This window comes from Garra rufa, unplaced genomic scaffold, assembly GCF_049309525.1.
Source record: "Garra rufa unplaced genomic scaffold, GarRuf1.0 hap1_unplaced_001, whole genome shotgun sequence".
Classification (NCBI taxonomy): Eukaryota; Metazoa; Chordata; class Actinopteri; order Cypriniformes; family Cyprinidae; genus Garra; species Garra rufa.
In genome coordinates, this window is record NW_027394276.1 from 17,078,402 (window position 1) to 17,094,021 (window position 15,620).

The 15,620-nt window shown below is 47.9% G+C and overlaps 24 non-coding genes across 24 annotated transcripts; 8 read left to right on the forward strand and 16 right to left on the reverse strand.

Annotated features, from left to right (window-relative positions):
- Positions 1-604: 604 nt before the first annotated feature.
- trnad-guc (transfer RNA aspartic acid (anticodon GUC)) lies at positions 605-676 on the reverse strand. Its single transcript has one exon. It is a non-coding gene; the product is annotated as a tRNA-Asp (tRNA).
- Positions 677-1,247: 571 nt separating this feature from the next.
- trnag-gcc (transfer RNA glycine (anticodon GCC)) lies at positions 1,248-1,318 on the reverse strand. The gene has a single exon. It is a non-coding gene; the product is annotated as a tRNA-Gly (tRNA).
- A 399-nt stretch (positions 1,319-1,717) lies between these two features.
- LOC141303876 (U5 spliceosomal RNA) lies at positions 1,718-1,833 on the forward strand. Its single transcript, XR_012343844.1, has one exon. It is a non-coding gene; the product is annotated as a U5 spliceosomal RNA (small nuclear RNA).
- A 680-nt stretch (positions 1,834-2,513) lies between these two features.
- trnad-guc (transfer RNA aspartic acid (anticodon GUC)) lies at positions 2,514-2,585 on the reverse strand. Its single transcript has one exon. It is a non-coding gene; the product is annotated as a tRNA-Asp (tRNA).
- A 570-nt stretch (positions 2,586-3,155) lies between these two features.
- trnag-gcc (transfer RNA glycine (anticodon GCC)) lies at positions 3,156-3,226 on the reverse strand. Its single transcript has one exon. It is a non-coding gene; the product is annotated as a tRNA-Gly (tRNA).
- A 399-nt stretch (positions 3,227-3,625) lies between these two features.
- Positions 3,626-3,741, forward strand: LOC141303804 (U5 spliceosomal RNA). The gene has a single exon (XR_012343771.1). It is a non-coding gene; the product is annotated as a U5 spliceosomal RNA (small nuclear RNA).
- Positions 3,742-4,421: 680 nt separating this feature from the next.
- trnad-guc (transfer RNA aspartic acid (anticodon GUC)) lies at positions 4,422-4,493 on the reverse strand. Its single transcript has one exon. It is a non-coding gene; the product is annotated as a tRNA-Asp (tRNA).
- Positions 4,494-5,064: 571 nt separating this feature from the next.
- On the reverse strand, positions 5,065-5,135 carry trnag-gcc (transfer RNA glycine (anticodon GCC)). The gene has a single exon. It is a non-coding gene; the product is annotated as a tRNA-Gly (tRNA).
- A 399-nt stretch (positions 5,136-5,534) lies between these two features.
- On the forward strand, positions 5,535-5,650 carry LOC141303879 (U5 spliceosomal RNA). The gene has a single exon (XR_012343846.1). It is a non-coding gene; the product is annotated as a U5 spliceosomal RNA (small nuclear RNA).
- A 680-nt stretch (positions 5,651-6,330) lies between these two features.
- trnad-guc (transfer RNA aspartic acid (anticodon GUC)) lies at positions 6,331-6,402 on the reverse strand. The gene has a single exon. It is a non-coding gene; the product is annotated as a tRNA-Asp (tRNA).
- Positions 6,403-6,972: 570 nt separating this feature from the next.
- trnag-gcc (transfer RNA glycine (anticodon GCC)) lies at positions 6,973-7,043 on the reverse strand. Its single transcript has one exon. It is a non-coding gene; the product is annotated as a tRNA-Gly (tRNA).
- A 399-nt stretch (positions 7,044-7,442) lies between these two features.
- Positions 7,443-7,558, forward strand: LOC141303806 (U5 spliceosomal RNA). Its single transcript, XR_012343773.1, has one exon. It is a non-coding gene; the product is annotated as a U5 spliceosomal RNA (small nuclear RNA).
- A 680-nt stretch (positions 7,559-8,238) lies between these two features.
- On the reverse strand, positions 8,239-8,310 carry trnad-guc (transfer RNA aspartic acid (anticodon GUC)). The gene has a single exon. It is a non-coding gene; the product is annotated as a tRNA-Asp (tRNA).
- Positions 8,311-8,880: 570 nt separating this feature from the next.
- On the reverse strand, positions 8,881-8,951 carry trnag-gcc (transfer RNA glycine (anticodon GCC)). Its single transcript has one exon. It is a non-coding gene; the product is annotated as a tRNA-Gly (tRNA).
- A 399-nt stretch (positions 8,952-9,350) lies between these two features.
- LOC141303807 (U5 spliceosomal RNA) lies at positions 9,351-9,466 on the forward strand. The gene has a single exon (XR_012343775.1). It is a non-coding gene; the product is annotated as a U5 spliceosomal RNA (small nuclear RNA).
- Positions 9,467-10,146: 680 nt separating this feature from the next.
- trnad-guc (transfer RNA aspartic acid (anticodon GUC)) lies at positions 10,147-10,218 on the reverse strand. Its single transcript has one exon. It is a non-coding gene; the product is annotated as a tRNA-Asp (tRNA).
- A 571-nt stretch (positions 10,219-10,789) lies between these two features.
- On the reverse strand, positions 10,790-10,860 carry trnag-gcc (transfer RNA glycine (anticodon GCC)). Its single transcript has one exon. It is a non-coding gene; the product is annotated as a tRNA-Gly (tRNA).
- Positions 10,861-11,259: 399 nt separating this feature from the next.
- LOC141303880 (U5 spliceosomal RNA) lies at positions 11,260-11,375 on the forward strand. The gene has a single exon (XR_012343847.1). It is a non-coding gene; the product is annotated as a U5 spliceosomal RNA (small nuclear RNA).
- A 680-nt stretch (positions 11,376-12,055) lies between these two features.
- On the reverse strand, positions 12,056-12,127 carry trnad-guc (transfer RNA aspartic acid (anticodon GUC)). The gene has a single exon. It is a non-coding gene; the product is annotated as a tRNA-Asp (tRNA).
- A 570-nt stretch (positions 12,128-12,697) lies between these two features.
- Positions 12,698-12,768, reverse strand: trnag-gcc (transfer RNA glycine (anticodon GCC)). The gene has a single exon. It is a non-coding gene; the product is annotated as a tRNA-Gly (tRNA).
- Positions 12,769-13,133: 365 nt separating this feature from the next.
- Positions 13,134-13,249, forward strand: LOC141303808 (U5 spliceosomal RNA). Its single transcript, XR_012343776.1, has one exon. It is a non-coding gene; the product is annotated as a U5 spliceosomal RNA (small nuclear RNA).
- A 680-nt stretch (positions 13,250-13,929) lies between these two features.
- On the reverse strand, positions 13,930-14,001 carry trnad-guc (transfer RNA aspartic acid (anticodon GUC)). The gene has a single exon. It is a non-coding gene; the product is annotated as a tRNA-Asp (tRNA).
- Positions 14,002-14,572: 571 nt separating this feature from the next.
- On the reverse strand, positions 14,573-14,643 carry trnag-gcc (transfer RNA glycine (anticodon GCC)). Its single transcript has one exon. It is a non-coding gene; the product is annotated as a tRNA-Gly (tRNA).
- A 399-nt stretch (positions 14,644-15,042) lies between these two features.
- On the forward strand, positions 15,043-15,158 carry LOC141303881 (U5 spliceosomal RNA). Its single transcript, XR_012343848.1, has one exon. It is a non-coding gene; the product is annotated as a U5 spliceosomal RNA (small nuclear RNA).
- Positions 15,159-15,620: the final 462 nt, after the last annotated feature.

Below are 15,620 nucleotides of genomic sequence, written 5' to 3' on the forward strand. Positions count from 1 at the left end.
CCGTGTTTGCAGCCTTTGCGCTTCCTGTGTCGCAACTTCACATTTTTTTTCAGCCAGCATGGAAAGACAGCACTCTCATGACATGATGGCATCCAAACCTTGGGCTTCAGCTACTTTGGCCCTGTCAGTGACTTATGTACTTCCAGCATTCTTTTCTGCTCACAACAGAGCTGTATTGGAGTGTCAAGAGTAAAACTGGCCACCAGCCAATGGGCGGTGGAACGAAGCGCGCCTCACCACGTTCTGTACTTGCGGCCTTTGCGCTTTCTGCGTCGCAGCTCCAGATTTCTTTAGCCCGCATGGAAAGACAGCACTCTCTCGTACATGACGGGATACAAACAAAGATGGCTTCAGCTCCTTTTGCCCTATCAGTGACTTGTGCATTTCAAGCATTCTTTTCAGATGGCTAAAAGCTGGAGTCGGGAACTTGCGTTGGTGGTATAGTGGTGAGCATAGCTGCCTTCCAAGCAGTTGACCCGGGTTCGATTCCCGGCCAACGCATTTGTTTTGGCTCTGGCTGACGTTGAAGCAGAACTCCTTCTGTGACCTCTGTCAGCACCAAAATCTTTTGGATGAGTCGTTCAGCAGCAGCAAACAGCTGGGTCTCCCCGTCGGGGAATCGAACCCCGGTCTTCCGCGTGACAGGCGGAGATACTGTCCACTATACTAACGAGGAGCTGTACCCGCTGTGCTTCGCCCCCAGCCGACTTGACTTCACCGACATCAGCATAAGGAGCCACTACTCCATGAAAAAAACAAATCAACCTGCCTTGATCTTATTGAGTCTCCCAATATCTTGAATGCTACACATTACAGGGGGTCCTCATTTGGACCACTTTACTATTATTACTATATTTTTTTTACTTTTCATAATGGGAACATGAAAAAAAGGATGGGAAATCATGTGGCAGTAACATCGCATTTACGTGGATCATATCGCCCACTGCTAGAATTCTACCACTGAACCACCAATGCTCGGAAAGGAGGGAGAACGTTTGGAATTAACACCGCATTTACGAGTATATTGCCCACTGCTAAACTTCGTCAACCTATAGATAAAGTGAACAAGTTTTATAGGCATTTGACGAATATAGACGGACTAATGAGTTTCTGAAAAGATTCGGCAGGGAACGGGGGTTGGTCGGGTATGCAAAGGTTGGAGCTCCTTCAAGTAAATCAGGCTTCATTTTAAAGAACCTTACACACATGCAAGCACACACACAACTTAATTAAAAGCACTCCGTTCCTGCATTGGCCGGGAATCGGACCCGGGTCTCCCGCGTGGCAGGCGAGAATTCTACCACTGAACCACCAATGCTCGGCTGGGAGACTTTCGGCCTTCACATTGCCCTGGATTTAGTAATGGTGCGTAACTGTTACACGTCAAATCCAGGTAAAGGGGGGTTGGGTCAATATGCAAAGTTTGGAGCTCCTTCTAGCAAATCAGGCTTGGCCTTCAAGGCTCATTTTAAAGAATCCCACACACATGCAAACACACACCCCTTACTTGAAAGAACTCTGTTCCTGCATTTGCCCGGGAATCAGAGCCAGGCCTCCTGTGTGGCAGGCGAGAATGGATGATGGAAGAGACTTTTTAACTTTTACTCCTCCCATTTGGAGTGAGGGGGAGATGAAAATCTTATCGGCACCCTAGATTACCCTTTGTGAGTATAGTGGTTTACCACATGGAGCGCACATGCTCAAGAGCATGGGCACACAACTCGAGTTTCTCTTCAAAGACGCAGAAATCTTTCGCCTTTTACTAAAGATTTCCGTGGAGGGGAACCTTTCCGAGTGACCTGTATTTTTGGGTGCTCTGCTCACAGCAGAGCTGCACTGCAGTTTCAATAGCAGACTAAATCTGACCACACACCAATGTGCATTGGAGCAAAGCGTGCTTTCTCGTGGACCGTGTTTGCAGCCTTTGCGCTTCCTGTGTCGCAACTTCACATTTTTTTTCAGCCAGCATGGAAAGACAGCACTCTCATGACATGATGGCATCCAAACCTTGGGCTTCAGCTACTTTGGCCCTGTCAGTGACTTATGTACTTCCAGCATTCTTTTCTGCTCACAACAGAGCTGTATTGGAGTGTCAAGAGTAAAACTGGCCACCAGCCAATGGGCGGTGGAACGAAGCGCGCCTCACCACGTTCTGTACTTGCGGCCTTTGCGCTTTCTGCGTCGCAGCTCCAGATTTCTTTAGCCCGCATGGAAAGACAGCACTCTCTCGTACATGACGGGATACAAACAAAGATGGCTTCAGCTCCTTTTGCCCTATCAGTGACTTGTGCATTTCAAGCATTCTTTTCAGATGGCTAAAAGCTGGAGTCGGGAACTTGCGTTGGTGGTATAGTGGTGAGCATAGCTGCCTTCCAAGCAGTTGACCCGGGTTCGATTCCCGGCCAACGCATTTGTTTTGGCTCTGGCTGACGTTGAAGCAGAACTCCTTCTGTGACCTCTGTCAGCACCAAAATCTTTTGGATGAGTCGTTCAGCAGCAGCAAACAGCTGGGTCTCCCCGTCGGGGAATCGAACCCCGGTCTTCCGCGTGACAGGCGGAGATACTGTCCACTATACTAACGAGGAGCTGCACCCGCTGTGCTTCGCCCCCAGTCGACTTGACTTCACCGACATCAGCATAAGGAGCCACTACTCCATGAAAAAAAACAAATCAACCTGCCTTGATCTTATTGAGTCTCCCAATATCTTGAATGCTACACATTACAGGGGGTCCTCATTTGGACCACTTTACTATTATTACTATTTTTTTTTACTTTTCATAATGGGAACATGAAAAAAAAGATGGGAAATCATGTGGCAGTAACATCGCATTTACGTGGATCATATCGCCCACTGCTAGAATTCTACCACTGAACCACCAATGCTCGGAAAGGAGGGAGAACGTTTGGAATTAACACCGCATTTACGAGTATATTGCCCACTGCTAAACTTCGTCAACCTATAGATAAAGTGAACAAGTTTTATAGGCATTTGACGAATATAGACGGACTAATGAGTTTCTGAAAAGATTCGGCAGGGAACGGGGGTTGGTCGGTATGCAAAGGTTGGAGCTCCTTCAAGTAAATCAGGCTTCATTTTAAAGAACCTTACACACATGCAAGCACACACACAACTTAATTAAAAGCACTCCGTTCCTGCATTGGCCGGGAATCGGACCCGGGTCTCCCGCGTGGCAGGCGAGAATTCTACCACTGAACCACCAATGCTCGGCTGGGAGACTTTCGGCCTTCACATTGCCCTGGATTTAGTAATGGTGCGTAACTGTTACACGTCAAATCCAGGTAAAGGGGGGTTGGGTCAATATGCAAAGTTTGGAGCTCCTTCTAGCAAATCAGGCTTGGCCTTCAAGGCTCATTTTAAAGAATCCCACACACATGCAAACACACACCCATTACTTGAAAGAACTCTGTTCCTGCATTTGCCCGGGAATCAGAGCCAGGCCTCCTGTGTGGCAGGCGAGAATGGATGATGGAAGAGACTTTTTAACTTTTACTCCTCCCATTTGGAGTGAGGGGGAGATGAAAATCTTATCGGCACCCTAGATTACCCTTTGTGAGTATAGTGGTTTACCACAGGGAGCGCACATGCTCAAGCGCATGGGCACACAACTCGAGTTTCTCTTCATAGACGCATAAATCTTTCGCCTTTTACTAAAGATTTCCGTGGAGGGGAACCTTTCCGAGTGACCTGTATTTTTGGGTGCTCTGCTCACAGCAGAGCTGCACTGCAGTTTCAATAGCAGACTAAATCTGACCACACACCAATGTGCATTGGAGCAAAGCGTGCTTTCTCGTGGACCGTGTTTGCAGCCTTTGCGCTTCCTGTGTCGCAACTTCACATTTTTTTTCAGCCAGCATGGAAAGACAGCACTCTCATGACATGATGGGATCCAAACCTTGGGCTTCAGCTACTTTGGCCCTGTCAGTGACTTATGTACTTCCAGCATTCTTTTCTGCTCACAACAGAGCTGTATTGGAGTGTCAAGAGTAAAACTGGCCACCAGCCAATGGGCGGTGGAACGAAGCGCGCCTCACCACGTTCTGTACTTGCGGCCTTTGCGCTTTCTGCGTCGCAGCTCCAGATTTCTTTAGCCCGCATGGAAAGACAGCACTCTCTCGTACATGACGGGATACAAACAAAGATGGCTTCAGCTCCTTTTGCCCTATCAGTGACTTGTGCATTTCAAGCATTCTTTTCAGATGGCTAAAAGCTGGAGTCGGGAACTTGCGTTGGTGGTATAGTGGTGAGCATAGCTGCCTTCCAAGCAGTTGACCCGGGTTCGATTCCCGGCCAAAGCATTTGTTTTGGCTCTGGCTGACGTTGAAGCAGAACTCCTTCTGTGACCTCTGTCAGCACCAAAATCTTTTGGATGAGTCGTTCAGCAGCAGCAAAGAGCTGGGTCTCCCCGTCGGGGAATCGAACCCCGGTCTTCCGCGTGACAGGCGGAGATACTGTCCACTATACTAACGAGGAGCTGTACCCGCTGTGCTTCGCCCCCAGCCGACTTGACTTCACCGACATCAGCATAAGGAGCCACTACTCCATGAAAAAAACAAATCAACCTGCCTTGATCTTATTGAGTCTCCCAATATCTTGAATGCTACACATTACAGGGGGTCCTCATTTGGACCACTTTACTATTATTACTATATTTTTTTTACTTTTCATAATGGGAACATGAAAAAAAGGATGGGAAATCATGTGGCAGTAACATCGCATTTACGTGGATCATATCGCCCACTGCTAGAATTCTACCACTGAACCACCAATGCTCGGAAAGGAGGGAGAACGTTTGGAATTAACACCGCATTTACGAGTATATTGCCCACTGCTAAACTTCGTCAACCTATAGATAAAGTGAACAAGTTTTATAGGCATTTGACGAATATAGACGGACTAATGAGTTTCTGAAAAGATTCGGCAGGGAACGGGGGTTGGTCGGGTATGCAAAGGTTGGAGCTCCTTCAAGTAAATCAGGCTTCATTTTAAAGAACCTTACACACATGCAAGCACACACACAACTTAATTAAAAGCACTCCGTTCCTGCATTGGCCGGGAATCGGACCCGGGTCTCCCGCGTGGCAGGCGAGAATTCTACCACTGAACCACCAATGCTCGGCTGGGAGACTTTCGGCCTTCACATTGCCCTGGATTTAGTAATGGTGCGTAACTGTTACACGTCAAATCCAGGTAAAGGGGGGTTGGGTCAATATGCAAAGTTTGGAGCTCCTTCTAGCAAATCAGGCTTGGCCTTCAAGGCTCATTTTAAAGAATCCCACACACATGCAAACACACACCCCTTACTTGAAAGAACTCTGTTCCTGCATTTGCCCGGGAATCAGAGCCAGGCCTCCTGTGTGGCAGGCGAGAATGGATGATGGAAGAGACTTTTTAACTTTTACTCCTCCCATTTGGAGTGAGGGGGAGATGAAAATCTTATCGGCACCCTAGATTACCCTTTGTGAGTATAGTGGTTTACCACATGGAGCGCACATGCTCAAGAGCATGGGCACACAACTCGAGTTTCTCTTCAAAGACGCAGAAATCTTTCGCCTTTTACTAAAGATTTCCGTGGAGGGGAACCTTTCCGAGTGACCTGTATTTTTGGGTGCTCTGCTCACAGCAGAGCTGCACTGCAGTTTCAATAGCAGACTAAATCTGACCACACACCAATGTGCATTGGAGCAAAGCGTGCTTTCTCGTGGACCGTGTTTGCAGCCTTTGCGCTTCCTGTGTCGCAACTTCACATTTTTTTTCAGCCAGCATGGAAAGACAGCACTCTCATGACATGATGGCATCCAAACCTTGGGCTTCAGCTACTTTGGCCCTGTCAGTGACTTATGTACTTCCAGCATTCTTTTCTGCTCACAACAGAGCTGTATTGGAGTGTCAAGAGTAAAACTGGCCACCAGCCAATGGGCGGTGGAACGAAGCGCGCCTCACCACGTTCTGTACTTGCGGCCTTTGCGCTTTCTGCGTCGCAGCTCCAGATTTCTTTAGCCCGCATGGAAAGACAGCACTCTCTCGTACATGACGGGATACAAACAAAGATGGCTTCAGCTCCTTTTGCCCTATCAGTGACTTGTGCATTTCAAGCATTCTTTTCAGATGGCTAAAAGCTGGAGTCGGGAACTTGCGTTGGTGGTATAGTGGTGAGCATAGCTGCCTTCCAAGCAGTTGACCCGGGTTCGATTCCCGGCCAACGCATTTGTTTTGGCTCTGGCTGACGTTGAAGCAGAACTCCTTCTGTGACCTCTGTCAGCACCAAAATCTTTTGGATGAGTCGTTCAGCAGCAGCAAACAGCTGGGTCTCCCCGTCGGGGAATCGAACCCCGGTCTTCCGCGTGACAGGCGGAGATACTGTCCACTATACTAACGAGGAGCTGCACCCGCTGTGCTTCGCCCCCAGTCGACTTGACTTCACCGACATCAGCATAAGGAGCCACTACTCCATGAAAAAAAACAAATCAACCTGCCTTGATCTTATTGAGTCTCCCAATATCTTGAATGCTACACATTACAGGGGGTCCTCATTTGGACCACTTTACTATTATTACTATTTTTTTTTACTTTTCATAATGGGAACATGAAAAAAAAGATGGGAAATCATGTGGCAGTAACATCGCATTTACGTGGATCATATCGCCCACTGCTAGAATTCTACCACTGAACCACCAATGCTCGGAAAGGAGGGAGAACGTTTGGAATTAACACCGCATTTACGAGTATATTGCCCACTGCTAAACTTCGTCAACCTATAGATAAAGTGAACAAGTTTTATAGGCATTTGACGAATATAGACGGACTAATGAGTTTCTGAAAAGATTCGGCAGGGAACGGGGGTTGGTCGGTATGCAAAGGTTGGAGCTCCTTCAAGTAAATCAGGCTTCATTTTAAAGAACCTTACACACATGCAAGCACACACACAACTTAATTAAAAGCACTCCGTTCCTGCATTGGCCGGGAATCGGACCCGGGTCTCCCGCGTGGCAGGCGAGAATTCTACCACTGAACCACCAATGCTCGGCTGGGAGACTTTCGGCCTTCACATTGCCCTGGATTTAGTAATGGTGCGTAACTGTTACACGTCAAATCCAGGTAAAGGGGGGTTGGGTCAATATGCAAAGTTTGGAGCTCCTTCTAGCAAATCAGGCTTGGCCTTCAAGGCTCATTTTAAAGAATCCCACACACATGCAAACACACACCCATTACTTGAAAGAACTCTGTTCCTGCATTTGCCCGGGAATCAGAGCCAGGCCTCCTGTGTGGCAGGCGAGAATGGATGATGGAAGAGACTTTTTAACTTTTACTCCTCCCATTTGGAGTGAGGGGGAGATGAAAATCTTATCGGCACCCTAGATTACCCTTTGTGAGTATAGTGGTTTACCACAGGGAGCGCACATGCTCAAGCGCATGGGCACACAACTCGAGTTTCTCTTCATAGACGCATAAATCTTTCGCCTTTTACTAAAGATTTCCGTGGAGGGGAACCTTTCCGAGTGACCTGTATTTTTGGGTGCTCTGCTCACAGCAGAGCTGCACTGCAGTTTCAATAGCAGACTAAATCTGACCACACACCAATGTGCATTGGAGCAAAGCGTGCTTTCTCGTGGACCGTGTTTGCAGCCTTTGCGCTTCCTGTGTCGCAACTTCACATTTTTTTTCAGCCAGCATGGAAAGACAGCACTCTCATGACATGATGGGATCCAAACCTTGGGCTTCAGCTACTTTGGCCCTGTCAGTGACTTATGTACTTCCAGCATTCTTTTCTGCTCACAACAGAGCTGTATTGGAGTGTCAAGAGTAAAACTGGCCACCAGCCAATGGGCGGTGGAACGAAGCGCGCCTCACCACGTTCTGTACTTGCGGCCTTTGCGCTTTCTGCGTCGCAGCTCCAGATTTCTTTAGCCCGCATGGAAAGACAGCACTCTCTCGTACATGACGGGATACAAACAAAGATGGCTTCAGCTCCTTTTGCCCTATCAGTGACTTGTGCATTTCAAGCATTCTTTTCAGATGGCTAAAAGCTGGAGTCGGGAACTTGCGTTGGTGGTATAGTGGTGAGCATAGCTGCCTTCCAAGAAGTTGACCCGGGTTCGATTCCCGGCTAACGCATTTGTTTTGGCTCTGGCTGACGTTGAAGCAGAACTCCTTCTGTGACCTCTGTCAGCACCAAAATCTTTTGGATGAGTCGTTCAGCAGCAGCAAAGAGCTGGGTCTCCCCGTCGGGGAATCGAACCCCGGTCTTCCGCGTGACAGGCGGAGATACTGTCCACTATACTAACGAGGAGCTGTACCCGCTGTGCTTCGCCCCCAGCCGACTTGACTTCACCGACATCAGCATAAGGAGCCACTACTCCATGAAAAAAACAAATCAACCTGCCTTGATCTTATTGAGTCTCCCAATATCTTGAATGCTACACATTACAGGGGGTCCTCATTTGGACCACTTTACTATTATTACTATATTTTTTTTACTTTTCATAATGGGAACATGAAAAAAAGGATGGGAAATCATGTGGCAGTAACATCGCATTTACGTGGATCATATCGCCCACTGCTAGAATTCTACCACTGAACCACCAATGCTCGGAAAGGAGGGAGAACGTTTGGAATTAACACCGCATTTACGAGTATATTGCCCACTGCTAAACTTCGTCAACCTATAGATAAAGTGAACAAGTTTTATAGGCATTTGACGAATATAGACGGACTAATGAGTTTCTGAAAAGATTCGGCATTGAACGGGGGTTGGTCGGTATGCAAAGGTTGGAGCTCCTTCAAGTAAATCAGGCTTCATTTTAAAGAACCTTACACACATGCAAGCACACACACAACTTAATTAAAAGCACTCCGTTCCTGCATTGGCCGGGAATCGGACCCGGGTCTCCCGCGTGGCAGGCGAGAATTCTACCACTGAACCACCAATGCTCGGCTGGGAGACTTTCGGCCTTCACATTGCCCTGGATTTAGTAATGGTGCGTAACTGTTACACGTCAAATCCAGGTAAAGGGGGGTTGGGTCAATATGCAAAGTTTGGAGCTCCTTCTAGCAAATCAGGCTTGGCCTTCAAGGCTCATTTTAAAGAATCCCACACACATGCAAACACACACCCATTACTTGAAAGAACTCTGTTCCTGCATTTGCCCGGGAATCAGAGCCAGGCCTCCTGTGTGGCAGGCGAGAATGGATGATGGAAGAGACTTTTTAACTTTTACTCCTCCCATTTGGAGTGAGGGGGAGATGAAAATCTTATCGGCACCCTAGATTACCCTTTGTGAGTATAGTGGTTTACCACAGGGAGCGCACATGCTCAAGCGCATGGGCACACAACTCGAGTTTCTCTTCATAGACGCATAAATCTTTCGCCTTTTACTAAAGATTTCCGTGGAGGGGAACCTTTCCGAGTGACCTGTATTTTTGGGTGCTCTGCTCACAGCAGAGCTGCACTGCAGTTTCAATAGCAGACTAAATCTGACCACACACCAATGTGCATTGGAGCAAAGCGTGCTTTCTCGTGGACCGTGTTTGCAGCCTTTGCGCTTCCTGTGTCGCAACTTCACATTTTTTTTCAGCCAGCATGGAAAGACAGCACTCTCATGACATGATGGGATCCAAACCTTGGGCTTCAGCTACTTTGGCCCTGTCAGTGACTTATGTACTTCCAGCATTCTTTTCTGCTCACAACAGAGCTGTATTGGAGTGTCAAGAGTAAAACTGGCCACCAGCCAATGGGCGGTGGAACGAAGCGCGCCTCACCACGTTCTGTACTTGCGGCCTTTGCGCTTTCTGCGTCGCAGCTCCAGATTTCTTTAGCCCGCATGGAAAGACAGCACTCTCTCGTACATGACGGGATACAAACAAAGATGGCTTCAGCTCCTTTTGCCCTATCAGTGACTTGTGCATTTCAAGCATTCTTTTCAGATGGCTAAAAGCTGGAGTCGGGAACTTGCGTTGGTGGTATAGTGGTGAGCATAGCTGCCTTCCAAGCAGTTGACCCGGGTTCGATTCCCGGCCAACGCATTTGTTTTGGCTCTGGCTGACGTTGAAGCAGAACTCCTTCTGTGACCTCTGTCAGCACCAAAATCTTTTGGATGAGTCGTTCAGCAGCAGCAAAGAGCTGGGTCTCCCCGTCGGGGAATCGAACCCCGGTCTTCCGCGTGACAGGCGGAGATACTGTCCACTATACTAACGAGGAGCTGTACCCGCTGTGCTTCGCCCCCAGCCGACTTGACTTCACCGACATCAGCATAAGGAGCCACTACTCCATGAAAAAAACAAATCAACCTGCCTTGATCTTATTGAGTCTCCCAATATCTTGAATGCTACACATTACAGGGGGTCCTCATTTGGACCACTTTACTATTATTACTATATTTTTTTTACTTTTCATAATGGGAACATGAAAAAAAGGATGGGAAATCATGTGGCAGTAACATCGCATTTACGTGGATCATATCGCCCACTGCTAGAATTCTACCACTGAACCACCAATGCTCGGAAAGGAGGGAGAACGTTTGGAATTAACACCGCATTTACGAGTATATTGCCCACTGCTAAACTTCGTCAACCTATAGATAAAGTGAACAAGTTTTATAGGCATTTGACGAATATAGACGGACTAATGAGTTTCTGAAAAGATTCGGCAGGGAACGGGGGTTGGTCGGGTATGCAAAGGTTGGAGCTCCTTCAAGTAAATCAGGCTTCATTTTAAAGAACCTTACACACATGCAAGCACACACACAACTTAATTAAAAGCACTCCGTTCCTGCATTGGCCGGGAATCGGACCCGGGTCTCCCGCGTGGCAGGCGAGAATTCTACCACTGAACCACCAATGCTCGGCTGGGAGACTTTCGGCCTTCACATTGCCCTGGATTTAGTAATGGTGCGTAACTGTTACACGTCAAATCCAGGTAAAGGGGGGTTGGGTCAATATGCAAAGTTTGGAGCTCCTTCTAGCAAATCAGGCTTGGCCTTCAAGGCTCATTTTAAAGAATCCCACACACATGCAAACACACACCCCTTACTGGAAAGAACTCTGTTCCTGCATTTGCCCGGGAATCAGAGCCAGGCCTCCTGTGTGGCAGGCGAGAATGGATGATGGAAGAGACTTTTTAACTTTTACTCCTCCCATTTGGAGTGAGGGGGAGATGAAAATCTTATCGGCACCCTAGATTACCCTTTGTGAGTATAGTGGTTTACCACATGGAGCGCACATGCTCAAGAGCATGGGCACACAACTCGAGTTTCTCTTCAAAGACGCAGAAATCTTTCGCCTTTTACTAAAGATTTCCGTGGAGGGGAACCTTTCCGAGTGACCTGTATTTTTGGGTGCTCTGCTCACAGCAGAGCTGCACTGCAGTTTCAATAGCAGACTAAATCTGACCACACACCAATGTGCATTGGAGCAAAGCGTGCTTTCTCGTGGACCGTGTTTGCAGCCTTTGCGCTTCCTGTGTCGCAACTTCACATTTTTTTTCAGCCAGCATGGAAAGACAGCACTCTCATGACATGATGGCATCCAAACCTTGGGCTTCAGCTACTTTGGCCCTGTCAGTGACTTATGTACTTCCAGCATTCTTTTCTGCTCACAACAGAGCTGTATTGGAGTGTCAAGAGTAAAACTGGCCACCAGCCAATGGGCGGTGGAACGAAGCGCGCCTCACCACGTTCTGTACTTGCGGCCTTTGCGCTTTCTGCGTCGCAGCTCCAGATTTCTTTAGCCCGCATGGAAAGACAGCACTCTCTCGTACATGACGGGATACAAACAAAGATGGCTTCAGCTCCTTTTGCCCTATCAGTGACTTGTGCATTTCAAGCATTCTTTTCAGATGGCTAAAAGCTGGAGTCGGGAACTTGCGTTGGTGGTATAGTGGTGAGCATAGCTGCCTTCCAAGCAGTTGACCCGGGTTCGATTCCCGGCCAACGCATTTGTTTTGGCTCTGGCTGACGTTGAAGCAGAACTCCTTCTGTGACCTCTGTCAGCACCAAAATCTTTTGGATGAGTCGTTCAGCAGCAGCAAACAGCTGGGTCTCCCCGTCGGGGAATCGAACCCCGGTCTTCCGCGTGACAGGCGGAGATACTGTCCACTATACTAACGAGGAGCTGCACCCGCTGTGCTTCGCCCCCAGTCGACTTGACTTCACCGACATCAGCATAAGGAGCCACTACTCCATGAAAAAAAACAAATCAACCTGCCTTGATCTTATTGAGTCTCCCAATATCTTGAATGCTACACATTACAGGGGGTCCTCATTTGGACCACTTTACTATTATTACTATTTTTTTTTACTTTTCATAATGGGAACATGAAAAAAAAGATGGGAAATCATGTGGCAGTAACATCGCATTTACGTGGATCATATCGCCCACTGCTAGAATTCTACCACTGAACCACCAATGCTCGGAAAGGAGGGAGAACGTTTGGAATTAACACCGCATTTACGAGTATATTGCCCACTGCTAAACTTCGTCAACCTATAGATAAAGTGAACAAGTTTTATAGGCATTTGACGAATATAGACGGACTAATGAGTTTCTGAAAAGATTCGGCAGGGAACGGGGGTTGGTCGGTATGCAAAGGTTGGAGCTCCTTCAAGTAAATCAGGCTTCATTTTAAAGAACCTTACACACATGCAAGCACACACACAACTTAATTAAAAGCACTCCGTTCCTGCATTGGCCGGGAATCGGACCCGGGTCTCCCGCGTGGCAGGCGAGAATTCTACCACTGAACCACCAATGCTCGGCTGGGAGACTTTCGGCCTTCACATTGCCCTGGATTTAGTAATGGTGCGTAACTGTTACACGTCAAATCCAGGTAAAGGGGGGTTGGGTCAATATGCAAAGTTTGGAGCTCCTTCTAGCAAATCAGGCTTGGCCTTCAAGGCTCATTTTAAAGAATCCCACACACATGCAAACACACACCCGGGAATCAGAGCCAGGCCTCCTGTGTGGCAGGCGAGAATGGATGATGGAAGAGACTTTTTAACTTTTACTCCTCCCATTTGGAGTGAGGGGGAGATGAAAATCTTATCGGCACCCTAGATTACCCTTTGTGAGTATAGTGGTTTACCACAGGGAGCGCACATGCTCAAGCGCATGGGCACACAACTCGAGTTTCTCTTCATAGACGCATAAATCTTTCGCCTTTTACTAAAGATTTCCGTGGAGGGGAACCTTTCCGAGTGACCTGTATTTTTGGGTGCTCTGCTCACAGCAGAGCTGCACTGCAGTTTCAATAGCAGACTAAATCTGACCACACACCAATGTGCATTGGAGCAAAGCGTGCTTTCTCGTGGACCGTGTTTGCAGCCTTTGCGCTTCCTGTGTCGCAACTTCACATTTTTTTTCAGCCAGCATGGAAAGACAGCACTCTCATGACATGATGGGATCCAAACCTTGGGCTTCAGCTACTTTGGCCCTGTCAGTGACTTATGTACTTCCAGCATTCTTTTCTGCTCACAACAGAGCTGTATTGGAGTGTCAAGAGTAAAACTGGCCACCAGCCAATGGGCGGTGGAACGAAGCGCGCCTCACCGCGTTCTGTACTTGCGGCCTTTGCGCTTTCTGCGTCGCAGCTCCAGATTTCTTTAGCCCGCATGGAAAGACAGCACTCTCTCGTACATGACGGGATACAAACAAAGATGGCTTCAGCTCCTTTTGCCCTATCAGTGACTTGTGCATTTCAAGCATTCTTTTCAGATGGCTAAAAGCTGGAGTCGGGAACTTGCGTTGGTGGTATAGTGGTGAGCATAGCTGCCTTCCAAGCAGTTGACCCGGGTTCGATTCCCGGCCAAAGCATTTGTTTTGGCTCTGGCTGACGTTGAAGCAGAACTCCTTCTGTGACCTCTGTCAGCACCAAAATCTTTTGGATGAGTCGTTCAGCAGCAGCAAAGAGCTGGGTCTCCCCGTCGGGGAATCGAACCCCGGTCTTCCGCGTGACAGGCGGAGATACTGTCCACTATACTAACGAGGAGCTGTACCCGCTGTGCTTCGCCCCCAGCCGACTTGACTTCACCGACATCAGCATAAGGAGCCACTACTCCATGAAAAAAACAAATCAACCTGCCTTGATCTTATTGAGTCTCCCAATATCTTGAATGCTACACATTACAGGGGGTCCTCATTTGGACCACTTTACTATTATTACTATATTTTTTTTACTTTTCATAATGGGAACATGAAAAAAAGGATGGGAAATCATGTGGCAGTAACATCGCATTTACGTGGATCATATCGCCCACTGCTAGAATTCTACCACTGAACCACCAATGCTCGGAAAGGAGGGAGAACGTTTGGAATTAACACCGCATTTACGAGTATATTGCCCACTGCTAAACTTCGTCAACCTATAGATAAAGTGAACAAGTTTTATAGGCATTTGACGAATATAGACGGACTAATGAGTTTCTGAAAAGATTCGGCAGGGAACGGGGGTTGGTCGGGTATGCAAAGGTTGGAGCTCCTTCAAGTAAATCAGGCTTCATTTTAAAGAACCTTACACACATGCAAGCACACACACAACTTAATTAAAAGCACTCCGTTCCTGCATTGGCCGGGAATCGGACCCGGGTCTCCCGCGTGGCAGGCGAGAATTCTACCACTGAACCACCAATGCTCGGCTGGGAGACTTTCGGCCTTCACATTGCCCTGGATTTAGTAATGGTGCGTAACTGTTACACGTCAAATCCAGGTAAAGGGGGGTTGGGTCAATATGCAAAGTTTGGAGCTCCTTCTAGCAAATCAGGCTTGGCCTTCAAGGCTCATTTTAAAGAATCCCACACACATGCAAACACACACCCCTTACTTGAAAGAACTCTGTTCCTGCATTTGCCCGGGAATCAGAGCCAGGCCTCCTGTGTGGCAGGCGAGAATGGATGATGGAAGAGACTTTTTAACTTTTACTCCTCCCATTTGGAGTGAGGGGGAGATGAAAATCTTATCGGCACCCTAGATTACCCTTTGTGAGTATAGTGGTTTACCACATGGAGCGCACATGCTCAAGAGCATGGGCACACAACTCGAGTTTCTCTTCAAAGACGCAGAAATCTTTCGCCTTTTACTAAAGATTTCCGTGGAGGGGAACCTTTCCGAGTGACCTGTATTTTTGGGTGCTCTGCTCACAGCAGAGCTGCACTGCAGTTTCAATAGCAGACTAAATCTGACCACACACCAATGTGCATTGGAGCAAAGCGTGCTTTCTCGTGGACCGTGTTTGCAGCCTTTGCGCTTCCTGTGTCGCAACTTCACATTTTTTTTCAGCCAGCATGGAAAGACAGCACTCTCATGACATGATGGCATCCAAACCTTGGGCTTCAGCTACTTTGGCCCTGTCAGTGACTTATGTACTTCCAGCATTCTTTTCTGCTCACAACAGAGCTGTATTGGAGTGTCAAGAGTAAAACTGGCCACCAGCCAATGGGCGGTGGAACGAAGCGCGCCTCACCACGTTCTGTACTTGCGGCCTTTGCGCTTTCTGCGTCGCAGCTCCAGATTTCTTTAGCCCGCATGGAAAGACAGCACTCTCTCGTACATGACGGGATACAAACAAAGATGGCTTCAGCTCCTTTTGCCCTATCAGTGACTTGTGCATTT